The following is a 4,945-nucleotide window of genomic DNA, read 5'->3' as shown; positions in this document are numbered from 1 at the left end:
CAGTGAAAAACCAACATACAGAAAGTATGTAACATACCACCATTTGTGTGTTTTTTTAAAGAAAAATATTAGTTTTAATATGCAGAAAATATTTCTGTAAGGACACACAAGGATCATATCACTTTGGTGACCTCTGAGCAGGGAAACTGGGAATCTGGAGGACAGAGGTGGGAGGGAAACTCCCTGTGTACCCTTCTGTACTTTTCACATTTTAAACCATCAAACGTATTGCCTATTTGATAAAGAATGGATGGATACATGGATACATGGATGGATGGATGAATCACAATATCTGGCATTAAACTAAGTGTTGAAAAACTCTTAGCTTTCATTCTTCACTCCTTATCCAACCCCCCCCCCACCTAAATCATTTTAAAACTAAATGTATAAATTTTAACCCTTTACTAATTTCCTCAATAATTTCAAATCCCTAGTTTAAATAAAATAAACAGTAAATCTGCCAGTTAAAAATTATATATATATTTCCCTGTGGCATCAGTTGCAGAAAATGAAATACAATACTGTATCTCTCAGCAGATTCTGATTCTTTAAAAAAAAAACCCATTTCAAACCCTAAGTGAACTCAAGGACACTAGAAATGAGAAAACGGGCTTGAGAAACCTCTGTACCTCCCCAAAGGGAACCTCCCAAAAGGGAACCTCCCAAAAGGGAACAAGGTGAACTCTCTCCCTGCAGAGCCCAACTCACATCATTGCATGAACTCAGCCTCCTCTCTCACCTGACCTTTACTGCCATTTTTAAGCTGCAAAAAGAAATTCCCTGATTGAAGTGCCAACAAGCAAGGAAATGTTCCAGCAAAGAGATGAGGCCAACAAAGCGACAAATCCAATAATCCAAGAGTTTGGGAGGACAGACAGAGTAATTTGATTTTATTATATTTCCAATTATTATTCCGATTTTTCTTTATAAGTAAAGCCATCTCCCTTTACGTACGACTTACCGTCCTTCACCTCTCCATCTTCCGGACCATTTTTAGAATCCGTTTGGAGGCTTAAGATACTGGAATAGGTTTGAACCCATCTGGTATTTTCTACTTCAGTTCTCAGATGACCTGCCTCCTAAGTACCTTTCCATCTTTACGAGTGCTGGTTCTTTTAAAAAAAAAAAAAATTGAGATGTCACTGCTTTTTTTCTCTTGCTTTCCATTTACCACATCTCTTGTGCCCTTGCAGTTCAATAAATGTTTAATCATAAAAATGGGCATAAAGATATAGAGATGTGTATGACATGGGGCAATGAAAAAGTAAATAATAACCCAAGAGCAGGGTGCTGAAGGTGAAGCAGTACAGTCCCACCATAAGAGTCAATGAGTGGGGAGAACAGTAGGTGCTGTGGCCCAGAAGAGGAGGACGCTACTCTGGTCCTCCAGGTCTGGGAAGGTTTCCTGAAGGAAGAGGCACTGTTGAGCACTCAAGGATTTGGATAATGTAGTGAAGAGGTGAGGACACTGCAGGTGGAAGCGACAGTGTGAGCAAAGGTATAAAGAATAGAAAATCTGAACCACATTTGGCCAGGAGCTGTTGGCTTGCAGCAATATTTCCGAAGTGTGGACCATGTAACAGCAGAGGCACTACATGATTTTAGTTGATACAAGGAAACTAATTTTATATTTTAACAGTTAAAAACCACACAGATAAGGAGATGCCAGACTTACCTGAAACAAGCAGGGGTAAGGCATCCCCTGCACCATGCCTGCCTTCTGCAGTCAGCCATTGTACTTAATTTCCCCCCATAACTGAGGCAACTCCCTTCCCACTACCCTGCTCTCTGAGGGAAGGAGGCCAGGTGCGGGCTGTCACCCACGCTGAAGACATGGGCCCATGAAGACGCAGACAGGCCCCAGCTATATGGCAAGGGACTAAGGGTACTACATTTATTTCAATTTTAAAAGTGAGTCATCTTGGGGAAAAACTATAAGTATTAATTTATAACTGCAAGAAGTTCACGTGGCAAAAATCATGAAGGTTATATTAGTTGTCTAGAGCAGCCATAACAAAGTACCACAAACTGAGTGGCTTAACAACAGAAATTTATTGCCTCTCAGTTCTGGAAGCTGGAGTTTCAAAAATCAAGTTGACGGCAAGGTTGATTCCTTCTGAGGATTGTGAAGGAGATCTGTTCTATGCCTCTCTCCTAGCTTCTGATAGCCTCAGGCATGCCTTGGCTTGTAGATGGCATTCTCCCTGTGTCTTTACATCATCTTCCCCCTATTCATGTCTGTCTCTGTGTGTAAATATCGCTTTTTTTTTAACATCTTTATTGGAGTATAATTGCTTTACAATGGTGTGTTAGTATCTGCTTTATAACAAAGTGAATCAGTTATACATATACATATGTTCCCATATCTCTTCCCTCTTGCGTCTCCCTCCCTCCCACCCTCCCTATCCCACCCCTCTAGGTCGTCACAAAGCACCGAGCTTATCTCCCTGTGCTATGCAGCTGCTTCCCACTAGCTATCTGTTTTACATTTGGTAGTGTATATATGTCCATGCCTCTCTCTCGCTTTGTCACAGCTTACCCTTCCCCCTCCCCATATCCTCAAGTCCATTCTCTAGTAGGTCTGTGTCTTTATTCCCATCTTACCCCTGGGTTCTTCATGACCTTTTTTTTTTTTTTCCCTTAGATTCCATATATATGTGTTAGCATAGGACACCAGTCATATTGGATTAGAGCCAATCTTAATAACCTCATTTTAACTGGATCACCCTTGTACAGACCTTATTTCCAAATAAGGTCACATTCTGAGGTATTGGGAGACTTCAACACATCTTTTGAAGGGGGAGGCACAATTCATGCAATAACAAAGGAATGACTTAAATGACTGAAGTTTGGGTAGCACTGGCTCAATGGGAACTGTCCATCCTGGCTTCAGTTCATTTAAGTACAGATGTGCTATTCTTTAGCTGTGTTATCTTGGCAAGTCATTTAACCTTCTATAACTTATTTTCTTCTTTATAACATGAAGAAATTGAACTAGATCACTGGCTACCAAGTTTTCTGGACTTTATGCAGTACTAAATTTTCAAAGAACAAAAGGAGACATGACAAGGCTTGAAACTTAATTTTGCCAAATGGGGCAGGGATTGGCTAATTTGTCACTAATCCTGCTTCTTCTTCCTCCTGAGCACATAGCTAACCTATATGTCTCAGCAACATTTGCTGTTAAGTTTGGCCACATAGTGAGTTCTGGCCAATGAAATGGAAATAGAAGTGATGTGCTGCAGTTCCAGGCATGGCCAATAAAAACCTCCCTCCTGAAGTCTTCCTTCTCTTTCTACATTTCCAGCTGGATGGAGAACACTTTGGGATCTAGATGAGAGCAGAACCACAGAAGGAAGCAGCCTGGATCCCTGAGTGAACTGGAACAGGACATTCCAGAATGAGTAATTTTTCCTATATTCAGATTTTACTTAAGGAAGACATGAAATGTATTGGGTTAATCCACTGATATTCGGGAATTACAGCAGCTTATATAGCAGGTAAGGATATTTTAAAAAATCATCTACTATCACAAAGAAAGGACATTTTAACATCAAAATTGTAGGAAGCATACAACCTTAGAAACAGGATCAGTCCTTCAGATTGGAAAGGCAGCTCTCTGAAAAACTCATTGCCTTAAACCTGATTTTTCTCATTTCACCATGAATAAGTGAAAACTTCATTATTGATAGGCATTGGTCCATGAACCAACCCTGAAGCTCTAGGACAGATGACTCTCCATTCAATGAGAACTCAACTAGCAGGCTGAATTCACTTGCTCAAATAAAGTTGTCAGGAAGCAGCCTGTCTCCATCTCTGTGTTGCTTCATTTCCAGCAGGCTCAGTTCTCATGTGGGCTTCATTTCTCCAGGCTATCATGAGCATAGCTCCAGGTCCAGTAAGAATAAAAGCCTGTGGCTGCTTGAAAAGTCTCAGGATCAGTCCTGATTGGATCAGCTTGTGTCATGTGCCCACCCGAACCAAACACTGCAGCCAGGAAGACAGCATGTGTGGGTGTGGCCAGGCATGGGTCACATCAAGGGCTGGTTCCTCAAGGAAAATGTGCATGTTCTGTTACCTGAAGATAGGAGGATGAGCTTCATGTGGTCAAAACGACAGATACCTACATCAACTTCCAATGCCTCTCCAGCTCTGAAATCCTATTTGTGACTGAGGCAACCTGCCATGAAGAAGCTTAGAGAATATCATCATAGCCTATGATATTCCTCACACTTGGGTGCCAAAATGCTGCAGAAGACCTTAAGGAAGAACTCTGCCCAGATTTTCAGTGGGATTTAAAACAAAACATGGGAGAGGAATTGGTTTTCAATGAAGCACTTTGAAGATCAAGGGAAAATAAAAAATAATCAAGCAGGCAACATATTTCAAATAAAATGTGTTCTTATCCATACCAAGATAGATCCAGATGCCAAATTCTTGGGCTAAGGCAAGCTTATTAATTTAAAATGTAAACTGTTTTTTAATAAGAATATAAGAACAAATGAGAGGGACTTCCCTGGTGGCACAGTGGTTAAGAATCCACCTGCCAATGCAGGGGACATGGGTTCAAGCCCTGGTCCAGGAAGATACCTCAGAGCAAATTAGTCTGTGCACTGCAACTACTGAGCTTGCACTCTGGAGCCCGCAAGCCACAACTAGTGAGCCCTCATGCCACAACTACTGAAACCCGAGTGCCTAGAGCCCGTGCTCCGCAACAAGAGAAGCCACCGCAATGAGAAGCTTGTGCAGAGCAACAAAGAGTAGACCCCACTTGTCGCAACTAGAGAAAAACCCCTGTGCAGCAACGAAGACCCAATGCAGCCAAAAATTAATTAACTTTTTTTAAATGAGATAAATTTGGGATAATTAAAAACTCGGTTTCCCCATCTATCATAATATTTTTATATGCTATTGGTGTCAATCCATCTGTGACAAAAGATTCAAA

Source organism: Delphinus delphis, chromosome 3, assembly GCF_949987515.2.
Source record: "Delphinus delphis chromosome 3, mDelDel1.2, whole genome shotgun sequence".
Lineage (NCBI taxonomy): Eukaryota > Metazoa > Chordata > Mammalia > Artiodactyla > Delphinidae > Delphinus > Delphinus delphis.
Note: the sequence above shows the minus strand (reverse complement) of the source record.